The sequence below is a fragment of the Stenella coeruleoalba genome (assembly GCF_951394435.1).
Source record: "Stenella coeruleoalba genome assembly, chromosome: 8".
Taxonomy (NCBI): domain Eukaryota; kingdom Metazoa; phylum Chordata; class Mammalia; order Artiodactyla; family Delphinidae; genus Stenella; species Stenella coeruleoalba.
This window is the reverse complement of record NC_137154.1, coordinates 53,515,338-53,542,062: the sequence shown is the minus strand read 5'-3', so window position 1 is coordinate 53,542,062 and position 26,725 is coordinate 53,515,338. Positions and strand designations below refer to the sequence as shown.

The 26,725-nt window shown below is 39.7% G+C and overlaps 1 long non-coding RNA gene across 1 annotated transcript in view; it reads left to right on the top strand.

Annotated features, from left to right (window-relative positions):
• Window positions 1–816: 816 nt before the first annotated feature.
• Window positions 817–26,725, top strand: part of LOC307189800 — a 99,416-nt gene continuing 73,507 nt past the window's right edge. The window contains exon 1 of the long non-coding RNA XR_013829315.1: window positions 817–1,202. This is a non-coding gene — a long non-coding RNA (uncharacterized lncRNA). The remainder of the gene's footprint in view (window positions 1,203–26,725) is intronic.

Below are 26,725 nucleotides of genomic sequence, written 5' to 3'. Positions count from 1 at the left end.
TATGCCCACACACCCAGGAGGAATCACTTCTCCCGCCATTTCTCTCCCTCGGGATTTCTGGGGTTCCTTTCTTTGGGCCCAGGCCCTGACATCACTTGGATTTCCCTCGGCAGGAAGGCTTCTTCATTTGTCCATTTGGTCTCCTTTGTCCCTGCTCCATGTCAGTGAGAGTAGTGTTGAATTCAACTAGGGAGTTTTCATTCCTTGGGGCACACCTGGCCCCTGGCTCTTACTCCAAGGCCTGGATGCATCAGCAGGCGAGGGCGGGGTTGCACACTGAGCATCGGATGCAGGTGCCTACCGCCTCTCGTCACCTCTGAAGACCCGCTGTGAGTTCAGACTCGGTCTGGCCTCTCCCTCTGAGGTTTGGTTTTCTTCCTGGGCTGCCTTCACCTGTGTGAGGTCACAGGCAGCCTCCTGGGGTGCTGAGAGGCTGTGATGGAGGCTGGCCTCCTGGGCAGAGAGAAAGCACCACACATTTTTAGATGTCATTTAAAAATACCACTTTCAATTAGTAAAATGAGATTTTGTACTAACATATATAGCTCTAGCTGAGTGTGTGTGTGTGTGTGTGTGTGTGTGTGTGTGTGTGTGTGTGTATGTGGAGAGAGAGAGGGAGAGAGAGAGAGAGAGACAGAGAGAGACAGAGAGAGACAGAGAGAGAGAGAGAGAGAGAGAGAGAAAGTATATTGGAATATAGCAGGTAACCTAGATATCAGCGTTTGCCTAGGCTGTGTTTATTCGGTTTAGGGGTAATTTTGTGGCGAAGTGTGGGCAGTGTTCACTTCAAGTGGTGCAATTGGGGTTAGATTTGTATTTTCTGTTTATCTGTACATTTTCTGGGAACTCTTGACTTTTATGTTGTTATTTTCCTTCTCCACTTTGAAGACCATTTGGAACACCCCCTTGTGAATATTATTTGCTGGCAAACAGGGATATTTGAGTGCTGGGTGTTTCTCATTCACCTTGATGGCCTTGATTTAATTCACCTGAATCAAATCATCATCCATTAAGTTCTTCTCACGTGCCCTTGTGCAGGTGGTCCTTGGAAAGTCTTTGTTGACTCATGCAAAATAGGCTGGACGCTAGCGCAGAGCGGGGTTATAAGGCAGGTCCCGCGAGAACAGGAAAGAGGTGCTTCGGGATGAGGATTCGCAGAGCAGAGCTCCTGGCCTGGCCTCAGCTTCTCGCAAGTGTGGAAGGTAAGGCTCTTCCTGGTATTACATGGTGTTACAGAGGCCCATCGCTGGGACCCGTCACCTACTCCCTCACCCCTCAGTGGGGTAGGGGTGTGCAGAAACCAGGACAGCAGAGATCACGCATCCTGTTTCTGAGGAACGGCTTACTGCAAAAACTCATTTATTTGCCTTCTTCCCCTAGTTTGCTCAGGTTGAGTACGGGCGGAGGTGGATAGCCTGAGCTAGGGCCTCTCTTAATATACCCGACCCAAGTACGAGAGGAATCTGTGTGTTCCCTGTGTGAATCAGCCGTCAGCCGACAGGCCCAGTTGGTGGCCCTTGGGGACGCCTCTTGGCTGTCTCGAGTTTATTTCTCTAGCAAGCTCTACTCCATGTGCCTGGCTCTTCAGTCAGAATGTGGGGATGGACATGCTGATGTTTTAAGTAGGAAACTTTCCAGACGGTGGAGAATAATTAAAAATGGTGGCAGCAGAGCTTCCCTGGTGGCGCAGGGGTTGAGAGTCCGCCTGCCGACGCAGGGGACACGGGTTCGTGCCCCGTTCCGGGAAGATCCCACATGCCGCGGAGCAGCTGGGCCCGTGAGCCATGGCCGCTGAGCCTGCGCGTCCGGAGCCTGTGCTCCGCAGCGGGAGAGGCCACAACAGTGAGAGGCCCGTGTATCGCAAAAAACAAACAAACAAAAAACCCACCAAAAAAAAAAAAAAAAATGGTGGCAGCAGATCACTGTCTGCCTGCTCTTTCCTACCCTAATTGTAAATATGCGAATGAAGGCACATCTACCTGGGCCCTGCCTGGTCCAGCTACCCTGGCTCCCGAGGGCCCCTGAATAATCTTTCACTTCCCCCAAATAAGAGGAAAAGCCATGAGTTCCTTGGGGATGGTTCTCCCTGGCAGCCACTTTTTTTTTTTTAATTAATTTATTTTTATTTTTTGGCTGCGTTGGGTCTTTTTTGCTGCACGCAGGCTTTCTCTAGTTGCAGTGAGTGGGGGCTACTCTTCGTTGCGGTGCACGGGCTTCTCATTGCGGTGGCTTCTCTCTTTGCGGAGCACGGGCTCTAGGTGAGTGGCCTTCAGTAGTTGTGGCGCGTGGGCTTCAGTAGTTGTGGCGCACGGGCTTAGCTGCTCCACGGCATGTGGGATCTTCCCGGACCAGGGCTCGGACCCATGTCCCCTGCCCTGGCAGGTGGATTCTTAACCACTGCCCCACCAGGGAAGCCCCTGGCAGCCAATCTTGATGATTGCCAATGATTAGTGATTGGCTGTCTCAGACACACCTGTACTGGTTAGAATTGCCCCCCTCTTTGTGCTTCTCGCCTTATGGAGCTAAAGCTTCTTTAGAAACTGCAACTCAGAAGATGCTGTGATGTCTTGGTTCAGTGGTTCCCTTTCTGCAATCAATGTTACTTAATCTTAACCCTCCAAAAATCACTTGGAGCCTAAAATTCTACATTCTAAAACCCTTTCTTTTTTCTGTGTTGATTTTTAACTTATTTTAAAGATAATATTGCATCTGAACCAGGTGGCTTTTGCCCAAAGTAACAATATTTTGTCCTGACCCACGTGTGTATTTTAGCATATCCACAAAAAATCTGAACTATGCCTGCAGTGCAAGAAAAACCCATTTTAAGAACATTGATATTCTAAAAAGGTTTTTTGTGTGAACACTTCTTTATTATTTTTTTTATTTTTAATGAACAAGCACTTCTATGTTTTTGTTTAGTTTTTAGCTTCCATGAGGAATTGTTTATGAGTGTGCTGAGCCATCCAAATAAGGGGAATGCTATTGGGGTTGGAGGCAAAGGGGAGTGAAATGTATAACCAAGTAAGAGTATTTGAAATATTGACCCAGAGCTCTTTTTTAAGGGAGCAGATGAGAGTGTATATATATTAAGAGAAGAAATATATTTATTACACAGAATGTATGTATTTTATCTAAGGCTATCTGTAAGGCACATAGTGGGTCAAGTTCAATCTATCTAGGCATAGATTGCATAAATATGTAGTCTTCTTAAGGTTCTAATTATTCTGTAACTGTAAAGGAAGTGGGGAAGAGCTGTCCCTAGACCACCTCCCGTGTTTTAGTCCTGGATTAACTTCAAATTCTGTCTTCACATGTATCTTTTATAGAAAGCTCAACTTCAAAGTTTTTAAAACTCTATAAGTGACCCTTTCTAAATTCCAATATAAAGTTTAGACCTTGGAACCAATGACTGTGCTAAAGCAATTACTATCATTTTATCATGGCTGCTCCAATTATGGGCTTTTCTCGACAATATACAGTGTCATCTTTTAATCTGATATAAAACTATGGTCGTGACTGTTAATAGTGAGTCTTCTCAGCATGGTGAACACGAGCTTGTAGAGAATCTGTGGGTGTGTGTCTGAGTAGCTTTGCCTAGTTCTTATAACAAGACAGTTTTTCAAGTGAGAAAACGGAATCTCTAGGCATTGCTAAAAGTCACACACAAGGTACTGTCAGAACTGTGCCCCTGGCTGTAAGCACTTGGCCCTCCCCACCAGGCCCTGGTCATCCAGATGGAGAATTTCAAAAAGCAAGCGTGAAAAGCATCTTTGTCTCAGCTGTATCTGCCTTTTATTGAGTGACCGAGGGGCTGCAAACCACGTCCATCGAGTCCCGGCCATAAAAAGGTGAGTGCAGGTGACCAGCCAGACTCAGGAAGCAAACCCTCCCGGTGAAGGGCTAAAAGACTGTTTTTTTTAAAACAAACAAACAAACAAAAAAACCCTTCTTCACCAGTTGGGCACAACTTTTAAGTGTTTTCCTGTCTGACTGAAATTTCTCTATTCACCACCTTGGCAGAAAGATGCAAAATCAATTTTGGGAAATTCTGAGTGGAGATCACTTGGCTTCCTGAGAGCAGGCTGGGCTGGGAGATGGGGACAGGTCACTTGGCTCTACCTGTGTTCCTGAGGAGGAAGGCATGAGCATCCCTGCTGTCAGTCATGGGGGTTACACGTCGCCCACGTGGAATCTGTGTTTCAGCCCCGAGGTAGGAGAAGCGGTGTTCATGGGGCAGAGTGGTTTGGAGCAGGGCTGCCTGTGAACACGGGGCCTCCTCCCCTCTCCTGTCCTTCGTGGCTAGTCTTCCAACACAGCCCCTTCCAAGGACCAGGACGTGAATGTGGCCAAGAAATAAACAATAAACCAAACCGAAGGTCAAATACCACCTACAAGGAAAGCCATGAGACTGCCTTCATCACATCTCTTCTCTCTTATCTTTGGTGCCCAGATATTGCCTTGCAGTGAAAGAGAGCAGATCAGGACATTGGGAAGCCCAGGTGGGCCCAGCGTCTGAGGCTGGCGGGCTGGCAGGTTAACTCGAGAGGCCTTGTTTTCTCACTATTGAATACAGATGACACCTGGACCTTGTCTTCACAAGATGCAGAAGCAGTAATATATTTTAAACGTGTGGGAAGACCTCTTAGCAAGCTGTCAGCATAAGGCTGTGTTTTTGGCGTTGACAGTAAGCGGAACCAGGAATGATAGCCTTTTGGAGCTGAAGGTAGAGAGGACCTTTGAGGACATCCATTCTGACCACCTCAGCTGGCCTGATTCTTTCTATGCTTATCTGTGAAATGGGACTATTATGAGTGTCTGCCTCATAGGGTCATTGTGAAAATTGCATGAAATAATTTCTATAACGCACTTAGAACGATGCCTGGCACTGAGTAAGCCCTCGATAACATTTACCGTCGTTATCGTTGTTGCTCTTCCTGGATGAGAAAGGCTGGGGCCCAGAGAGGTGCATTGCCTTGCCTGAGGTCACACAGCTGCCCCCACCCCATCCCCGACCCTGGCAGAAGTGGGACTGGAGTGCAAGTCCACGATATTTGGCTGGAGGCAGCTGTTTACTGACATCCTTGGTCTAGTTGCAACTGGGAGCTCAGATTCATGTGCCCCTAACAAAACACAACACGTGGAACGGTTTTAGTTTTGTAATGGCTACACGAGCACACCCAGTGTCACTGCCTTTGTGCTTGATGCCCTGTTTGAGTTAAAAGTTCAATGAAACTCCGTGTGTGTGTGTGTGTGTGTGTGTGTGTGTGTGTGTGTGTGTGTGTGTGTGTTGGTCTCTCCTATATAATTTAGCGGTCTTCTTTGCATTAGTGTCTTAGCATGTTTTCACTTTTAACCTTTCACCCACTGAGCCTGGCATTTAAAATGCTATTAAACTCAATAATGGTTCCTATAAACAGCCTTAGAGGGATGGGAAATCATTGGAATGATATTTTTAATAGGCTTCTGTTTCTCAGCCCTCTGGGCTGCATGAACCCAGCCAGCACTGGCAGAGGGGGACTTGTTGGCCATTTCGTCGCTGGTCTGAAGTTGGGAAAGGTATGGAGTTAAGTTTTGGGGTGCCAGAGGACCTTTTAAAGCACAGAGAATGGTTTTCGTGCTGGAAAAGTAGAATTGCATTTTGGAGGCCGTCTTTTTGTTTTCTTAATTAATGGCTGAGGTGGATCCAGGAGCTGATCACTCCTTCCTCTTTCCGATGGCTTCGAGACACCTTATGGCCAAATTTCTGGGCACCTTTAGCCAATGAGTCGGACATTCTGGAATGCGTTTTTGTGGATCAGCCTCTTTCCCTGAGCCTTCTCTTCACCTTCAGTAAAACTTTTTTGGTCCTCCCCTGCTTCTATTTTGTCACCATTCTGTTTTATGTGCCTTAGTGTGTGTCTCTTAAATTTGTTTTTGGAACACATTTAAAAAAAATCAAATTGAATGTTGTCTTTTCTGCTCATAAAGTTGTGAGGTTCTGTCATAGAGCGTTCTGCCTACGTTTTCCTCTAAGAGTTTTATAGTGTCTGGCCTTACATTTAGGTCTTTAATCCATTCTGAGTTTATTTTTGTGTATGGTGTTAGGGAGTGTTCTAATTTCATTCTTTTACATGTAGCTGTCCAGTATTCCCAGCACCACTTATTAAAGAGGCTGTCTTTTCTCCATTGTATATTCTTGCCTCATTTATCAAAGATAAGGTGACCATATGTGCGTGGGTTTATCTCTGGGCTTTCTATCTTGTTCCATTGACCTATATTTCTGTTTTTGTACCAGTACCATACTGTCTTCATTAGAGTAGCTTAGAAGTATACTAGGAAGTCCAGGAGCTGATTCCTCCAGCTCTGTTTTTCTTTCTCAAGATACCATTGGCTATTCGGGGTCTTTTGTGTTTCCATAAAAATTGTGAAATTTTTTCTTCTAATTCTGTGAAAAATGCCATTCGTACTTTGATAGTGATTGCACTGAATCTGCAGATTGCTTTGGGTAGTAGAGTCATTTTCACAATGTTAATTCTTCCAATCCCAGAATATGGTATATCTCTCCATCTGTTTGTATCATTTTGAATTTCTTTCATCAGTCTCTTTTTTTTAACATCTTTATTGGAGTATAATTGCTTTACAATGGTGTGTTAGTTACTGCTTTAAAACAAAGTGAATCAGTTATACATATACATATGTTCCCATATCTCTTCCCTCTTGCGTCTCCCTCGATGCAACCCTCCCTATCCCACCCCTCTAGGTGGTCACAAAGCACCGAGCTGATCTCCCTGTGCTATGTGGCTGCTTCACACTAGCTATCTATTGTACGTTTGGTAGTGTATATATGTCCATTCCCCCCTCTGGCTTTGGCACAGCTTACCCTTCCCCCTCCCCATATCCTCAAGTCCATTCTCTAGTAGGTCTGTGTCTTTATTCCCGTCTTGCCCCTAGGATCTTCATGAACTTTTTTTTTATTTCTTAGATTCCATATATATGTGTTAGCATACGGTATTTCTTTTTCTCTTTCTGACTTACGACACTCTGTATAACGGACTCTATGTCCATCCACCTCACTACAAATAACTGAATTTCGTTTCTTTTTCTGTCTGAGTAATATTCCATTGTATATATGTGAAACATCTTCTTATCCATTCATCCGTTGGCGGAAACCTAGGTTGTTTCCGTCTCTTGGCTCTTGTAAATAGAGCTACAATGAACATTTTGGTACATGACACTTTTTGAATTATGGTTTCCTCAGTGTATATGCCCAGTAATGGGATTGCTGGGTCATATAGTAGTTCTCTTTTTAGTTTTTTAAGGAACCTCCATACTGGCTGTATCAATTTACATTCCCCCCAACAGTGCAAGAGTGTTCCCTTTTCTCCACACCCTCTCCAGCATTTATTGTTTCTAGATTTTTTCATGATGGCCATTCTGACCGGTGTGAGATGATATCTCATTGTAGTTTTGATTTGCATTTCTCTAATGATTAATGATGCTGAGCATTCTTTCATGTTTGTTGGCAGTCTTTTTGTCTTCTATGGAGAAAGGTCTGTTTAGGTTTTCTGCCCATTTTTGGATTGGGTTGTTTGTTTTTTTGTTATTGAGCTGCATTTGCTGCTTATAAATTTTGGAGATTAATCCTTTGTCAGTTGCTTCATTTGCAAATATTTTCTCCCATTCTGAGGGTTGTCTTTTGGTCTTGTTTATGGTTTCCTTTGCAGTGCAAAAGCTTTGAAGTTTCACTAGGTCCCATTTGTTTTTTTTTGTTTTTATTTCCATTTCTCTAGGAGATGGGTCAGAAAGGATCTTGCTGTGATTTATGCCATAGAGTGTTCTGCCTATGTTTTCCTCTAAGAGTTTGATAGTGTCTGGCCTTCCATTTAGGTCTTTAATCCTTTTTGAGCTTATTTTTGTGTATGGTGTTAGGGAGTGTTCTAATTTCATACCTTTACATGTACCTGTCGAGTTTTCCCAGCACCATATATTTAAGAGGCTGTCCATTCTCCACTGTACATAGCTGCCTCCTTTATCAAAGATAAGGTGACCATATGTGTGTGGGTTTATCTCTGGGCTTTCTATCCTGTTCCATTGATCTATATTTCTGTGTTTGTGCCAGTACCATACTGTCATGATTCCCATAGTTCTTTAGTATAGTCTAAAGTCAGAGAGCCTGATTCCTCCAGCGCCATTTTTCGTTCTCAAGATTGCTTCTCCTATTCGGGGTCTTTTGCATTTCCAAAAAAATTGTGAAATTTTTTCTTCTAATTCTATGAAAAATGCCATTCGTAGTTTGATAGTGATTTCACAGAATCTGTAGATTCCTTTGGGTAGTATAGTCACTTTCAAAATGTTGATTCTTCCAATCAAAGAATATGGTATATCTCTCCGTTTGTATCATTTATAATTTCTTTCATCAGTGTCTTTTTTTTTTACATCTTTATTGGAGTATAATTGCTTTAAAATGGTGTGTTAGTTTCTGCTTTACAACAAAGTGAATCAGTTATACATATACATATGTTCCCATATCTCTTCCCTCTTGCGTCTCCCTCCCTCCCACCCTCCCTATCCAACCCCTCTAGGTGGTCACAAAGCACCGAGTTGATCTCCCTGTGCTATGGGTCTGCTGCCCACTAGCTATCTATTTTAACATTTGGTAGTTATATATGTCCATGCCCCGCTCTCGCTTTGTCACAGCTTACCCTTCCCCTCCCCATATCCTCAAGTCCATTCTCTAGTAGGTCTGTGTCTTTATTCTTGCCTTAACCCTAGGTTCTTCATAACATTTTTTTCTTAGATTCCATATATATGTGTTAGCATACGGTATTTGTCTTTCTCTTTCTGACATAATTCACTCTGTATGATGGACTCTATGTCCATCCACCTCACTACAAATAACTCAATTTCCTTTCTTTTTATGGCTGCGTAATATTCCATTGTATATATGTGCCACATTTTTTTTTAACATCTTTATTGGGGTCTAATTTCTTTACAATGCTGTGTTAGTTTCTGTTTTATAACGAAGTGAATCAGTTATACATATACATATTTTCCCATATCTATTCCATCTTGCGTCTCCCTCCCTCCCACCCTCCCTATCCCAACCCTCCAGGCGGTCACAAAGCACAGAGCCGATACCCCTGTGCCATGCGGCTGCTTCCCACTAGCTATCTACCTTACGTTTGTTAGTGTATATATGTCCATGCCTCTCTCTCCCCCTGTCACAGCTCACCCTTCCCCCTCCCCATATCCTCAAGTCCATTCTTCAGTAGGTCTGTGTCTTTATTCCTGTCTTACCCCTGGGTCCTTCATGACTTTCTTTTTTTCTTAAATTCCATATATATGTGTTAGCATATGGTATTTGTCTTTTTCTTTCTGACTTACTTCACTCTGTATGACAGACTCTAGGTCTATTCACCTCATTAAAAATAGCTCAACTTCGTTTCATTTTATGCCTGAGTAATATTCCATTGTATATATGTACCACATCCTCTTTATCCATTCATCCGTTGATGGGCACTTAGGTTGTTTCCATCTCCGGGCTATTGTAAATAGATCTGCAAGGCACATTTTGGTACATGACTCTTTTTGAATTATGGTTTTCTCAGCGTGTATGCCCAGTAGTGGGATTGCTGGGTCATATGGTAGTTCTCTTTTTAGTTTTTTAAGAAACCTCCATACTGTTCTCCACAGTGGCTATATCAATTTACATTCCCACCAACAGTGCCAGAGCGATTCCTTTTTTCCACACCCTCTCCAGCATTTATTGTTTCAAGATTTTTTCATGATGGCCATTCTGACTGGTTTGAGATGATATCTCATTGTAGTTTTGATTTGCATTTCTCTAATGATTAATGATGTTGAGCATTCTTTCATGTTTGTTGGTAGTCTGTACCTCTTCTATGGAGAAAGGTCTGTTTACGTCTTCTGCCCATTTTTGGATTGGGTTGTTTGTTTTTTGTTATTGAGCTGCATTTGCTGCTTATAAATTTTGGAGATTAATCCTTTGTCAGTTGCTTCATTTGCAAATATTTCCTCCCATTCTGAGTGCTTCTTTTGGTCTTGTTTCTGGTTTCCTTTGCTGTGCAATAGCTTTGAAGTTTCATTAGGTCCCATTTGTTTATTTTTGTTTTTATTTCCATTTCTCTAGGAGGTGGGTCAAAAAGGATCTTGCTGTGATTTATGTCATAGAGTGTTCTGCCTATGTTTTCCTCTAAGAGTTGGATAGTGTCTGGCCTTACATTTAGGGCTTTAATGCATTTTGAGTTTTTATTTTGTGTGGTGTGAGGGAGTGTTCTAATTTCATCCTTTTACATGTACCTGTCTAGTTTTCCCAGCACCACTTATTGAAGAGGCTGTCCTTTCTCCAATGTACATTCCTGCATCCTTCATCAAAGATAAGGTGACCGTATGTGCATAGGTTCATCTCTGGGCTTTCTATCCTCTTGCATTGATCTATATTTTTGTTTTTGTGCCAGGACCATACTGTCTTGATTACTGTAGCTTTGTAGTATAGAGTAAAGAAAGGGATCCTGATTCCTCCAGCTCCATTTTCGTTCTCAAGATTGTTTTGGCTATTCTGGGTCTTTTGCGTTTCCATAAAAATTGTGAAATTTTTGTTCTAATTCTATGAAAAATGCCATTCGTAGTTTGATAGTGACTGCACTGAATCTGTAGATTGCTTTGTGAAGTATATTCATTTTCAAAATGTTGATTCTTCCCATCCAAGAGTATGGTATATCTCTCCATCTGTTTGTATCATGTTTAATCTCTTTCATCTGTGTCTTTTTTTTTAACATCTTTATTGGAGTATACTTGCTTCACAATGGTTTGTTGGGTTGGATATGGCTCAGTAATATTCGATTTTATATATGTGCCCCATCTTCTTTATCCATTCGTCTGTTGATGGACACTGAGTTTGCTTCCATATTCTGGCTATTGTAAGTAGAGCTGCAATGAACATTTTGGTACATGAATCTTTTTGAATTGTGGTTTTCTCAGTGTATATGCCCAGTAATGGGATTGCTGCATCATATGGTAATTCTCTTTTTAGTTTTTTAAAGAACATACATACTGTTCTACATACTGGCTTTATCAATTTACATTACCACCAATGGTGGAAGACCGTTCACTTTTCTGCACACTGTCTCCAGCATTTAGTGTTTCTAGATTTTTTCATGATGGCCATTCTGACAGGTGTGTAGATGATATCTCATTGTAGTTTTGATTTGCATTTCGCTAATGATCAATGACGTTGAGAATTCTTTCATGTGCTTGTTGGCAGTCTGTATATCTTAAATGGAGAAACCTGTGTTTAGGTCTTCTTCCCAGTTTTGCATTGGGTTGCTTGTTTTTTTGATATTGACCTGCATGAGCAGCTTATATATTTTGGAGATTAATCCTTTGTCAGTTTCTTCATTTGCAAATATTTTCTCCCATTCTGAGTGTTGTCTTTTGGTCTTGTCTATGGTTTCGTTTGCTGTGCAAAAGCTTTTGAGTTTCATTAAGTCTCATTTGTTTATGTTTTTTTTTATTTCCATTTCTCTAGGAGGTGGGTCAAAAAAGATCTTGCTGTGATTTATGTCATAAAGTGTTTGCCTATGTTTTCCTCTAAGAGTTTGATAGTGTCTGGCCTTACACTTAGCTCTTTAATCCATATTGAGTTTATTTTTGTGTATGGTGTTAGTGAGTGTTCTAATTTCATACTTTTACATGCACCTGTCAAGTTTTCCCAGCACAACTTATGGAAGAGGCCGTCCTGTCTCCACTGCACATTCCTGCCTCCGTTATCAAAGATAAGTTAACCATATGTGCATGGGTTTATTTTTGGGCTTTCTATCCTGTTCCATTAATCTATATTTCTGTGTTTGTGCCAGTATCATAATGTCTTGATTCCCGTAGCTTTGTAGTATAGTCTAAAGTGAGGGAGACTGATTCCTCCACATCCATTTTCCATTCTCAAGATTGCTTCGCCTATTTGGGGTCTCTGGCATTTCCATAAAAATTGTGAAATTTTTTATTCTAATTCTATGAAAAATGCCATTCGTAGTTTGATAGTGATTGCACTTAATCTGGATAGATTGCTTTGGGTAGTATAGTCATTTTCAAAATGTTGATTCTTCCGATCCAAGAATATGGTATATCTCTCCATCTGTTTGTATCATTTTTAATTTCTTTCATGAGTGTCTTTTTTTTAAACAACTTTATTGGAGTATAATTGCTTTACAATGGTGTGTTAGTTTCTGCTTCATAACAAAGTGAATCAGTTATACATATATATATGTTCCCATATCTCTTCCCTCTTGTGTCTCCCTCCCTCCCACCTTCCCTATCCCACCCCTCTACGTGGTCACAAAGCACCGAGTTGATCTCCCTGTGCTATGTGGCTGCTTCCCACTAGCTATCTATTCTAACCTTTGGTAGTGTATATATGTCCATGCTTCTCTCTTGGTTTGTCACAATTTACCCTTCCGCTCCCCATATCCTCAAGTCCGTTCTCTAGTAGGTCTGTGTCTTTATGATTGTCTTAACCCTAGGTTCTTCATAAAAATTTATTTCTTAGATACCATATATATGTGTTAGCATACAGTATTTGTCTTTCTCTTTCTGACATACTCCACTCTGTATGACGGACTCTAGGTCCATCCACCTCACCAGGAATGAGTTAATTTCGTTTCTTTTAATGGCTGAGTAATATTCCATTGTATATATATGCCACATTTTCTTTATCCATTCATCCAGTGAGGGTCACTTAGGTTGTTTCCATCTCCTGGTTATTGTAAATAGAGCTGCAGTGAACATTTTGGTACAGTGACTCTTTTTGAATTATGGTTTTCTCAGGGTGTATGCTCAGTAGTGGGATTGCCGGGTCATATGGTAGTTCGCTTTTTAGGTTTTTAAGGAACCTCCATACTGTTCTCCATACTGGCTGTACCAATTCACATTCCCACCTGCACTGCAAGAGTGTTCCCTTTTCTCCACACCCTCTCCAGCATTTATTGTTTCAATATTTGTTCATGATGGCCATTCTGACTGGTTTGAGATGATATCTCATTGTAGTTTTGATTTGCATTTCTCTAATGATTAATGATGCTGAGCATTCTTTCATGTTTGTTGGCAGTCTTTTTGTCTTCTATGGAGAAAGGTCTGTTTAGGTTTTCTGCCCATTTTTGGATTGGGTTGTTTGTTTTTTTGTTATTGAGCTGCATTTGCTGCTTATAAATTTTGGAGATTAATCCTTTGTCAGTTGCTTCATTTGCAAATATTTTCTCCCATTCTGAGGGTTGTCTTTTGGTCTTGTTTATGGTTTCCTTTGCAGTGCAAAAGCTTTGAAGTTTCACTAGGTCCCATTTGTTTTTTTTTGTTTTTATTTCCATTTCTCTAGGAGATGGGTCAGAAAGGATCTTGCTGTGATTTATGCCATAGAGTGTTCTGCCTATGTTTTCCTCTAAGAGTTTGATAGTGTCTGGCCTTCCATTTAGGTCTTTAATCCTTTTTGAGCTTATTTTTGTGTATGGTGTTAGGGAGTGTTCTAATTTCATACCTTTACATGTACCTGTCGAGTTTTCCCAGCACCATATATTTAAGAGGCTGTCCATTCTCCACTGTACATAGCTGCCTCCTTTATCAAAGATAAGGTGACCATATGTGTGTGGGTTTATCTCTGGGCTTTCTATCCTGTTCCATTGATCTATATTTCTGTGTTTGTGCCAGTACCATACTGTCATGATTCCCATAGTTCTTTAGTATAGTCTAAAGTCAGAGAGCCTGATTCCTCCAGCGCCATTTTTCGTTCTCAAGATTGCTTCTCCTATTCGGGGTCTTTTGCATTTCCAAAAAAATTGTGAAATTTTTTCTTCTAATTCTATGAAAAATGCCATTCGTAGTTTGATAGTGATTTCACAGAATCTGTAGATTCCTTTGGGTAGTATAGTCACTTTCAAAATGTTGATTCTTCCAATCAAAGAATATGGTATATCTCTCCGTTTGTATCATTTATAATTTCTTTCATCAGTGTCTTTTTTTTTTTTTACATCTTTATTGGAGTATAATTGCTTTAAAATGGTGTGTTAGTTTCTGCTTTACAACAAAGTGAATCAGTTATACATATACATATGTTCCCATATCTCTTCCCTCTTGCGTCTCCCTCCCTCCCACCCTCCCTATCCAACCCCTCTAGGTGGTCACAAAGCACCGAGTTGATCTCCCTGTGCTATGGGTCTGCTGCCCACTAGCTATCTATTTTAACATTTGGTAGTTATATATGTCCATGCCCCGCTCTCGCTTTGTCACAGCTTACCCTTCCCCTCCCCATATCCTCAAGTCCATTCTCTAGTAGGTCTGTGTCTTTATTCTTGCCTTAACCCTAGGTTCTTCATAACATTTTTTTCTTAGATTCCATATATATGTGTTAGCATACGGTATTTGTCTTTCTCTTTCTGACATAATTCACTCTGTATGATGGACTCTATGTCCATCCACCTCACTACAAATAACTCAATTTCCTTTCTTTTTATGGCTGCGTAATATTCCATTGTATATATGTGCCACATTTTTTTTTAACATCTTTATTGGGGTCTAATTTCTTTACAATGCTGTGTTAGTTTCTGTTTTATAACGAAGTGAATCAGTTATACATATACATATTTTCCCATATCTATTCCATCTTGCGTCTCCCTCCCTCCCACCCTCCCTATCCCAACCCTCCAGGCGGTCACAAAGCACAGAGCCGATACCCCTGTGCCATGCGGCTGCTTCCCACTAGCTATCTACCTTACGTTTGTTAGTGTATATATGTCCATGCCTCTCTCTCCCCCTGTCACAGCTCACCCTTCCCCCTCCCCATATCCTCAAGTCCATTCTTCAGTAGGTCTGTGTCTTTATTCCTGTCTTACCCCTGGGTCCTTCATGACTTTCTTTTTTTCTTAAATTCCATATATATGTGTTAGCATATGGTATTTGTCTTTTTCTTTCTGACTTACTTCACTCTGTATGACAGACTCTAGGTCTATTCACCTCATTAAAAATAGCTCAACTTCGTTTCATTTTATGCCTGAGTAATATTCCATTGTATATATGTACCACATCCTCTTTATCCATTCATCCGTTGATGGGCACTTAGGTTGTTTCCATCTCCGGGCTATTGTAAATAGATCTGCAAGGCACATTTTGGTACATGACTCTTTTTGAATTATGGTTTTCTCAGCGTGTATGCCCAGTAGTGGGATTGCTGGGTCATATGGTAGTTCTCTTTTTAGTTTTTTAAGAAACCTCCATACTGTTCTCCACAGTGGCTATATCAATTTACATTCCCACCAACAGTGCCAGAGCGATTCCTTTTTTCCACACCCTCTCCAGCATTTATTGTTTCAAGATTTTTTCATGATGGCCATTCTGACTGGTTTGAGATGATATCTCATTGTAGTTTTGATTTGCATTTCTCTAATGATTAATGATGTTGAGCATTCTTTCATGTTTGTTGGTAGTCTGTACCTCTTCTATGGAGAAAGGTCTGTTTACGTCTTCTGCCCATTTTTGGATTGGGTTGTTTGTTTTTTGTTATTGAGCTGCATTTGCTGCTTATAAATTTTGGAGATTAATCCTTTGTCAGTTGCTTCATTTGCAAATATTTCCTCCCATTCTGAGTGCTTCTTTTGGTCTTGTTTCTGGTTTCCTTTGCTGTGCAATAGCTTTGAAGTTTCATTAGGTCCCATTTGTTTATTTTTGTTTTTATTTCCATTTCTCTAGGAGGTGGGTCAAAAAGGATCTTGCTGTGATTTATGTCATAGAGTGTTCTGCCTATGTTTTCCTCTAAGAGTTGGATAGTGTCTGGCCTTACATTTAGGGCTTTAATGCATTTTGAGTTTTTATTTTGTGTGGTGTGAGGGAGTGTTCTAATTTCATCCTTTTACATGTACCTGTCTAGTTTTCCCAGCACCACTTATTGAAGAGGCTGTCCTTTCTCCAATGTACATTCCTGCATCCTTCATCAAAGATAAGGTGACCGTATGTGCATAGGTTCATCTCTGGGCTTTCTATCCTCTTGCATTGATCTATATTTTTGTTTTTGTGCCAGGACCATACTGTCTTGATTACTGTAGCTTTGTAGTATAGAGTAAAGAAAGGGATCCTGATTCCTCCAGCTCCATTTTCGTTCTCAAGATTGTTTTGGCTATTCTGGGTCTTTTGCGTTTCCATAAAAATTGTGAAATTTTTGTTCTAATTCTATGAAAAATGCCATTCGTAGTTTGATAGTGACTGCACTGAATCTGTAGATTGCTTTGTGAAGTATATTCATTTTCAAAATGTTGATTCTTCCCATCCAAGAGTATGGTATATCTCTCCATCTGTTTGTATCATGTTTAATCTCTTTCATCTGTGTCTTTTTTTTTAACATCTTTATTGGAGTATACTTGCTTCACAATGGTTTGTTGGGTTGGATATGGCTCAGTAATATTCGATTTTATATATGTGCCCCATCTTCTTTATCCATTCGTCTGTTGATGGACACTGAGTTTGCTTCCATATTCTGGCTATTGTAAGTAGAGCTGCAATGAACATTTTGGTACATGAATCTTTTTGAATTGTGGTTTTCTCAGTGTATATGCCCAGTAATGGGATTGCTGCATCATATGGTAATTCTCTTTTTAGTTTTTTAAAGAACATACATACTGTTCTACATACTGGCTTTATCAATTTACATTACCACCAATGGTGGAAGACCGTTCACTTTTCTGCACACTGTCTCCAGCATTTAGTGTTTCTAGATTTTTTCATGATGGCCATTCTGACAGGTGTGTAGATGATATCTCATTGTAGTTTTGATTTGCATTTCGCTAATGATCAATGACGTTGAGAATTCTTTCATGTGCTTGTTGGCAGTCTGTATATCTTAAATGGAGAAACCTGTGTTTAGGTCTTCTTCCCAGTTTTGCATTGGGTTGCTTGTTTTTTTGATATTGACCTGCATGAGCAGCTTATATATTTTGGAGATTAATCCTTTGTCAGTTTCTTCATTTGCAAATATTTTCTCCCATTCTGAGTGTTGTCTTTTGGTCTTGTCTATGGTTTCGTTTGCTGTGCAAAAGCTTTTGAGTTTCATTAAGTCTCATTTGTTTATGTTTTTTTTTATTTCCATTTCTCTAGGAGGTGGGTCAAAAAAGATCTTGCTGTGATTTATGTCATAAAGTGTTTGCCTATGTTTTCCTCTAAGAGTTTGATAGTGTCTGGCCTTACACTTAGCTCTTTAATCCATATTGAGTTTATTTTTGTGTATGGTGTTAGTGAGTGTTCTAATTTCATACTTTTACATGCACCTGTCAAGTTTTCCCAGCACAACTTATGGAAGAGGCCGTCCTGTCTCCACTGCACATTCCTGCCTCCGTTATCAAAGATAAGTTAACCATATGTGCATGGGTTTATTTTTGGGCTTTCTATCCTGTTCCATTAATCTATATTTCTGTGTTTGTGCCAGTATCATAATGTCTTGATTCCCGTAGCTTTGTAGTATAGTCTAAAGTGAGGGAGACTGATTCCTCCACATCCATTTTCCATTCTCAAGATTGCTTCGCCTATTCGGGGTCTCTGGCATTTCCATAAAAATTGTGAAATTTTTTATTCTAATTCTATGAAAAATGCCATTCGTAGTTTGACAGTGATTGCACTTAATCTGGATAGATTGCTTTGGGTAGTATAGTCATTTTCAAAATGTTGATTCTTCCGATCCAAGAATATGGTATATCTCTCCATCTGTTTGTATCATTTTTAATTTCTTTCATGAGTGTCTTTTTTTTAAACAACTTTATTGGAGTATAATTGCTTTACAATGGTGTGTTAGTTTCTGCTTCATAACAAAGTGAATCAGTTATACATATATATATGTTCCCATATCTCTTCCCTCTTGTGTCTCCCTCCCTCCCACCTTCCCTATCCCACCCCTCTACGTGGTCACAAAGCACCGAGTTGATCTCCCTGTGCTATGTGGCTGCTTCCCACTAGCTATCTATTCTAACCTTTGGTAGTGTATATATGTCCATGCTTCTCTCTTGGTTTGTCACAATTTACCCTTCCGCTCCCCATATCCTCAAGTCCGTTCTCTAGTAGGTCTGTGTCTTTATGATTGTCTTAACCCTAGGTTCTTCATAAAAATTTATTTCTTAGATACCATATATATGTGTTAGCATACAGTATTTGTCTTTCTCTTTCTGACATACTCCACTCTGTATGACGGACTCTAGGTCCATCCACCTCACCAGGAATGAGTTAATTTCGTTTCTTTTAATGGCTGAGTAATATTCCATTGTATATATATGCCACATTTTCTTTATCCATTCATCCAGTGAGGGTCACTTAGGTTGTTTCCATCTCCTGGTTATTGTAAATAGAGCTGCAGTGAACATTTTGGTACAGTGACTCTTTTTGAATTATGGTTTTCTCAGGGTGTATGCTCAGTAGTGGGATTGCCGGGTCATATGGTAGTTCGCTTTTTAGGTTTTTAAGGAACCTCCATACTGTTCTCCATACTGGCTGTACCAATTCACATTCCCACCTGCACTGCAAGAGTGTTCCCTTTTCTCCACACCCTCTCCAGCATTTATTGTTTCAATATTTGTTCATGATGGCCATTCTGACTGGTTTGAGATGATATCTCATTGTAGTTTTGATTTGCATTTCTCTAATGATTAATGATGCTGAGCATTCTTTCATGTTTGTTGGCAGTCTTTTTGTCTTCTATGGAGAAAGGTCTGTTTAGGTTTTCTGCCCATTTTTGGATTGGGTTGTTTGTTTTTTTGTTATTGAGCTGCATTTGCTGCTTATAAATTTTGGAGATTAATCCTTTGTCAGTTGCTTCATTTGCAAATATTTTCTCCCATTCTGAGGGTTGTCTTTTGGTCTTGATTATGGTTTCCTTTGCTGTGCAATAGCTTTGAAGTTTCATTAGGTCCCATTTGTGTATTTTTGTTTTTATTTCCATTTTCTAAGAGGTGGGTCAAAAAGGATCTTACTGTGATTTATGTCATAGAGTGTTCTGCCTTTGTTTTCCTTTAAGAGTTTGATAGTGTCTGGACATATATATAGGTCTTTAATCCATTTTGAGTTTAGTTTTGTGTATGGTATTAGAGAATGTTCTGACTTCATACTTTTACACGTACCTGTCCAGTTTTCCCAGCACCACTTATTAAAGAGGCTGTCCTTTCTCCACTGTACATTCCTGCCTCCTTTATCAAAAATAAGGTGACCATATATGCGTGGGTTTATCTCTGGGCTTCTATCCTGTTCCATTGATCTATATTTCTGTGTTTGTGCCAGTACCATAATATCTTGATTCCCATAGCTTTGTAGTATACTCTAAAGTCAAGGAGCCTGATTCCTCCAGCTCCATTTTTCGTTCTCAATATTGCTTTGCCTATTCGGGGTCTTTTGCGTTTCCATAAACATTGTGAAATTTTTTGTTCTAATTCTATGAAAAATGCCATTCGTAGTTTGTTAGTGATTGCACTTAATATGTAGATTCCTTTGGGTCGTATAGTCATTTTCAAAATGTTGATTCTTCTGATCCAAGAATATCGTATATGTCTCCATCTGTTTGTATCATTTTTAATTTCTTTCCTCAGTGTCTTTTTTTTAAACATCTTTATTGGAGTATAATTGCTTTACTATGGTGTGTTAGTTTCTGCTTCATAACAAAGTGAATCAGTTATACATATATATATATGTTCTTATATCTCCTCTCTTGTGTCTCCCACACTCCCTATCCCACCCTTCTAGGTGGTCACAAAGCACCGAGTTGATCTCCCTGTGCTATGTGGCTGCTGCCCACTAGCTATCTATTCTAACCTTTGGTAGTGTATATATGTCCATGCTCCTCTCTCGCTTTGTCACAGCTTACCCTTCCCCTCCCAATATCCTCAAGTCCGTTCTCTAGTAGGTCTGTGTCTTTATGCTTGTCTTAACCCTAGGTTGTTCATAACAAGTTATTTCTTAGATACCATATATATGTGTTAGCATACGGTATTTGTCTTTCTCTTTCTGACATACTTCACTCTGTATGACGGACTCTAGGTCCATCCACCTCACTAGGAATAGCTCAATTTCGTTCCTCTTTATGGCTGAGTAATATTGCATTGTATATATGTGCCGCATCTTCTTTATCCATTCATCCGTTGACGGACACCTAGGTTGTTTCCGTCTCTTGTAAATAGAGCTGCAATGAACATTTTTGTACATGACTCTTTTTAATTATGGTTTTCTCAGCGTGTATGCCCAGTAATGGTATTGCTGTGTCATATGGTAGTTCTCTTTTTAGTTTTTTAAGGAACCTCCATACTGTCCTCCATACTGGCTGTATCAATTTACATTCCCCCCAACAGTGCAAGAGAGTTCCCTTTTCTCCACACCCTCTCCAGCATTTATTGTTTCTAGATTTGTTCATGATGGCCATTCTGACTGGTGTGAGATGATATCTCATTGTAGTTTTGATTTGCATTTCTCTAATGATTAATGATGCTGAGCATTCTTTCATGTTTGTTGGCAGTTTGTATGTCTTCTATGGAGAAAGGTGTGTTTAGGTCTTCTGCCCATTTTTGGATTGGGTTGTTTGTTTTTTTTACTGAGCTGCATTTGCTGCTTATAAATTTTGGAGATTAATCCTTTGTCAGTTGCTTCATTTGCAAATATTTTCTCCCATTCTGAGGGTTGTCTTTTGGTCTTGTTTCTGGTTTCCTTTGCTGTGCAATAGCTTTGAAGTTTCATTAGGTCCCATTTGTTTATTTTTGTTTTTATTTCCATTTCTCTAGGAGGTGGGTCAAAAAGGATCTTGCTGTGATTTATGTCATAGTGTGTTCTGCCTTTGTTTTCCTCTAAGAGTTTGATAGTGTCTGGCCTTACATTTAGTTCTTTAATCCATTTTGAGTTCAGGTTTGTGTATGGTATTAGAGATTGTTGTAATTTCATACTTTTACATGTACCTGTCCAGTTTTCCCAGCAGCACTTATTGAAAAGGCTGTCCTTTCTCCACTGTACATTCCGGCCTCCTTTATCAAAGATAAGGTGACCATATATGCGTGGGTTTATCTCTGGGCTTTCTATCCTGTTCCATTGATCTATATTTCTGTGTTTGTGCCAGTACCATAATATCTTGATTCCCGTAGCTTTGTAGTATAGTCTAAAAGCAGGGAGCCTGATTCCTCCAGCTCCATTTTTCGTTCCCAAAATTGCTTCGCCTATTCGGGGTCTTTTGCACTTCCATAAACATTGTGAATTTTTTTGTCCTAATTCTATGAAAAATGCCATTCGTAGTTTGATAGTGAGTGCACTTAATATGTAGATTCCTTTGGGTAGTATAGTCATTTTCAAAATGTTGATTCTTTTGATCCAAGAATATCATATATGTCTCCATCTGTTTGTATCGTTTTTAATTTCTTTCCTCAGTGTCTTTTTTTTTAAACATCTTTATTGAAGTATAATTGCTTTACTATGGTGTGTTAGTTTCTGCTTCATAACAAAGTGAATCAGTTATACATATATATATGTTCCCATATCTCTTCCCTCTTACGTCTCTCACACTCCCTGTCCCACCCCTCTAGGTGGTCACAAAGCACTGAGTTGATCTCCCTGTGCTAGGTGGCTGCTTCCCACTAGCTATCTATTCTAACCTTTGGTAGTCTATATATGTCCATGCTTCTCTCTCGCTTTGTCACAATTTACCCTTCCCCTCCCCATATCCTCTAGTCCATTCTCTAGTAGGTCTGTGTCTTTGTGATTGTCTTAACCCTAGGTTCTTCATAAAAATTTATTTCTTAGATACCATATATATGTGTTAGCATACGGTATTTGTCTTTCTCTTTCTGACATACTCCACTCTGTATGACGGACTCTAGGTCCATCCACCTCACTAGGAATGAGTTAATTTCATTTCTTTTAATGGCTGAGTAATATTCCATTGCATATATATGCCGCATTTTCTTTATCCATTCATCCGATGAGGGTCACTTAGGTTGTTTCCGTCTCCTGGTTACTGTAAAAGAGCTGCAGTGAACATTTTGGTACAGTGACTCTTTTTGAATTATGGTTTTCTCAGGGTGTATGCCCAGTAGTGGGATTGCCGGGTCATATGGTAGTTCGCTTTTTAGGTTTTTAAGGAACCTCCATACTGTTCTCCATACTGGCTGTACCAATTCACATTCCCACCTGCACTGCAAGAGTGTTCCCTTTTCTCCACACCCTCTCCAGCATTTATTGTTTCAAGATTTGTTCATGATGGCCATTCTGACGCGTGTGAGATGATATCTCATTGTAGTTTTGATTTGTATTTCTCTAATGATTAATGATGTTGAGCATTCTTTCATGTTTGTTGGCAGTCTTTTTGTCTTCTATGGAGAAAGGTCTGTTTAGGTTTTCTGCCCATTTTTGGATTGGGTTGTTTGTTTTTTTTTGTTATTGAGCTGCATTTGCTGCTTATAAATTTTGGAGATTAATCCTTTGTCCGTTGCTTCATTTGCAAATATTTTCTCCCATTCTGAGGGTTGTCTTTTGGTCTTGATTATGGTTTCCTTTGCTGTGCAATAGCTTTGAAGTTTCATTAGGTCCCATTTGTTTATTTTTGTTTTTATTTCCATTTCTCTAAGAGGTGGGTCAAAAAGGATCTTGCTGTGATTTATGTCATAGAGTGTTCTGCCTTTGTTTTCCTCCAAGAGTTTGATAGTGTCTGGCCTTACATATAGGTCTTTAATCCATTTTGAGTTTAGTTTTGTGTATGGTATTAGAGAATGTTCTGACTTCATACTTTTACACGTACCTGTCCAGTTTTCCCAGCACCAGTTATTAAAGAGGCTGTCCTTTCTCCAGTGTACATTCCTGCCTCCTTTATCAAAAATAAGGTGACCATATATGCGTGGGTTTATCTCTGGGCTTTCTATCCTGTTCCATTGATCTATATTTCTGTGTTTGTGCCAGTACCATAATATCTTGATTCCCATAGCTTTGTAGTATAGTCTAAAGGCAGGGAGCCTGATTCCTCCAGCTCCATTTTTCATTCTCAATATTGATTTGCCTATTCGGGGTCTTTTGCGTTTCCATAAACATTGTGAAATTTTTTGTTCTAATTCTATGAAAAATGCCATTCGTAGTTTGTTAGTGATTGCACTTAATATGTAGATTCCTTTGGGTCGTACAGTCATTTTCAAAATGTTGATTCTTCTGATCCAAGAATATCGTATATGTCTCCATCTGTTTGTATCATTTTTAATTTCTTTCCTCAGTTTCTTTTTTTTAAACATCTTTATTGGAGTATAATTGCTTTACTATGGTGTGTTAGTTTCTGCTTCATAACAAAGTGAATCAGTTATACATATATATATATGTTCCCATATCTCTTGTCTCTTGCGTCTCCCACACTCCCTATCCCACCGTTCTAGGTGGTCACAAAGCACCGAGTTGATCTCCCTGTGCTATGTGGCTGCTTCCCACTAGCTATCTATTCTAACCTTTGGTAGTGTATATATGTCCATGCTCCTCTCTCGCTTTGTCACAGCTTACCCTTCCCCTCCCAATATCCTCAAGTCCGTTCTCTAGTAGGTCTGTGTCTTTATGCTTGTCTTAACCCTAGGTTGTTCATAACAAGTTATTTCTTAGATACCATATATATGTGTTAGCATACGGTATTTGTCTTTCTCTTTCTGACATACTTCACTCTGTATGACGGACTCTAGGTCCATCCACCTCACTAGGAATAGCTCAATTTTGTTCCTCTTTATGGCTGAGTAATATTGCATTGTATATATGTGCCGCATCTTCTTTATCCATTCATCCGTTGACGGACACCTAGGTTGTTTCCGTCTCTTGGCTCTTGTAAATAGAGCTGCAATGAACATTTTTGTACATGACTCTTTTTAATTATGGTTTTCTCAGCGTGTATGCCCAGTAATGGTATTGCTGTGTCATATGGTAGTTCTCTTTTTAGTTTTTTAAGGAACCTCCATACTGTCCTCCATACTGGCTGTATCAATTTACATTCCCCCCAACAGTGCAAGAGAGTTCCCTTTTCTCCACACCCTCTCCAGCATTTATTGTTTCTAGATTTGTTCATGATGGCCATTCTGACTGGTGTGAGATGATATCTCTTTGTAGTTTTGATATGCATTTCTCTAATGATTAATGATGCTGAGCATTCTTTCATGTTTGTTGGCAGTTTGTATGTCTTCTATGGAGAAAGGTGTGTTTAGGTCTTCTGCCCATTTTTGGATTGGGTTGTTTGTTTTTTTTACTGAGCTGCATTTGCTGCTTATAAATTTTGGAGATTAATCCTTTGTCAGTTGCTTCATTTGCAAATATTTTCTCCCATTCTGAGGGTTGTCTTTTGGTCTTGTTTCTGGTTTCCTTTGCTGTGCAATAGCTTTGAAGTTTCATTAGGTCTATTTTGTTTATTTTTGTTTTTATTTCCATTTCTCTAGGAGGTGAGTCAAAAAGGATCTTGCTGTGATTTATGTCATAGTGTGTTCTGCCTTTGTTTTCCTCTAAGAGTTAGATAGTGTCTGGCCTTACATTTAGTTCTTTAATCCATTTTGAGTTCAGTTTTGTGTATGGTATTAGAGATTGTTGTAATTTCATACTTTTACATGTACCTGTCCAGTTTTCCCAGCAGCACTTATTGAAAAGGCTGTCCTTTCTCCACTGTACATTCCGGCCTCCTTTATCAAAGATAAGGTGACCATATATGCGTGGGTTTATCTCTGGGCTTTCTATCCTGTTCCATTGATCTATATTTCTGTGTTTGTGCCAGTACCATAATATCTTGATTCCCGTAGCTTTGTAGTATAGTCTAAAGGCTGGGAGCCTGATTCCTCCAGCTCCATTTTTCGTTCCCAAAATTGCTTCGCCTATTCGGGGTCTTTTGCATTTCCATAAACATTGTGACATGTTTTGTTCTAATTCTATGAAAAATGCCATTCGTAGTTTGATAGTGAGTGCACTTAATATGTAGATTCCTTTGGGTAGTATAGTCATTTTCAAAATGTTGATTCTTTTGATCCAAGAATATCATATATGTCTCCATCTGTTTGTATCATTTTTAATTTCTTTCCTCAGTGTCTTTTTTTTTAAACATCTTTATTGAAGTATAATTGCTTTACTATGGTGTGTTAGTTTCTGCTTCATAACAAAGTGAATCAGTTATACATATATATATGTTCCCATATCTCTTGTCTCTTACGTCTCTCACACTCCCTGTCCCACCCCTCTAGGTGGTCACAAAGCACTGAGTTGATCTCCCTGTGCTAGGTGGCTGCTTCCCACTAGCTATCTATTCTAACCTTTGGTAGTCTATATATGTCCATGCTTCTCTCTCGCTTTGTCACAATTTACCCTTCCCCTCCCCATATCCTCTAGTCCGTTCTCTAGTAGGTCTGTGTCTTTGTGATTGTCTTAACCCTAGGTTCTTCATAAAAATTTATTTCTTAGATACCATATATATGTGTTAGCATACGGTATTTGTCTTTCTCTTTCTGACATACTCCACTCTGTATGACGGACTCTAGGTCCATCCACCTCACTAGGAATGAGTTAATTTCATTTCTTTTAATGGCTGAGTAATATTCCATTGCATATATATGCCGCATTTTCTTTATCCATTCATCCGATGAGGGTCACTTAGGTTGTTTCCGTCTCCTGGTTACTGTAAAAGAGCTGCAGTGAACATTTTGGTACAGTGACTCTTTTTGAATTATGGTTTTCTCAGGGTGTATGCCCAGTAGTGGGATTGCCGGGTCATATGGTAGTTCGCTTTTTAGGTTTTTAAGGAACCTCCATACTGTTCTCCATACTGGCTGTACCAATTCACATTCCCACCTGCACTGCAAGAGTGTTCCCTTTTCTCCACACCCTCTCCAGCATTTATTGTTTCAAGATTTGTTCATGATGGCCATTCTGACGCGTGTGAGATGATATCTCATTGTAGTTTTGATTTGTATTTCTCTAATGATTAATGATGTTGAGCATTCTTTCATGTTTGTTGGCAGTCTTTTTGTCTTCTATGGAGAAAGGTCTGTTTAGGTTTTCTGCCCATTTTTGGATTGGGTTGTTTGTTTTTTTTTGTTATTGAGCTGCATTTGCTGCTTATAAATTTTGGAGATTAATCCTTTGTCCGTTGCTTCATTTGCAAATATTTTCTCCCATTCTGAGGGTTGTCTTTTGGTCTTGATTATGGTTTCCTTTGCTGTGCAATAGCTTTGAAGTTTCATTAGGTCCCATTTGTTTATTTTTGTTTTTATTTCCATTTCTCTAAGAGGTGGGTCAAAAAGGATCTTGCTGTGATTTATGTCATAGAGTGTTCTGCCTTTGTTTTCCTCCAAGAGTTTGATAGTGTCTGGCCTTACATATAGGTCTTTAATCCATTTTGAGTTTAGTTTTGTGTATGGTATTAGAGAATGTTCTGACTTCATACTTTTACACGTACCTGTCCAGTTTTCCCAGCACCAGTTATTAAAGAGGCTGTCCTTTCTCCAGTGTACATTCCTGCCTCCTTTATCAAAAATAAGGTGACCATATATGCGTGGGTTTATCTCTGGGCTTTCTATCCTGTTCCATTGATCTATATTTCTGTGTTTGTGCCAGTACCATAATATCTTGATTCCCATAGCTTTGTAGTATACTCTAAAGTCACGGAGCCTGATTCCTCCAGCTCCATTTTTCATTCTCAATATTGATTTGCCTATTCGGGGTCTTTTGCGTTTCCATAAACATTGTGAAATTT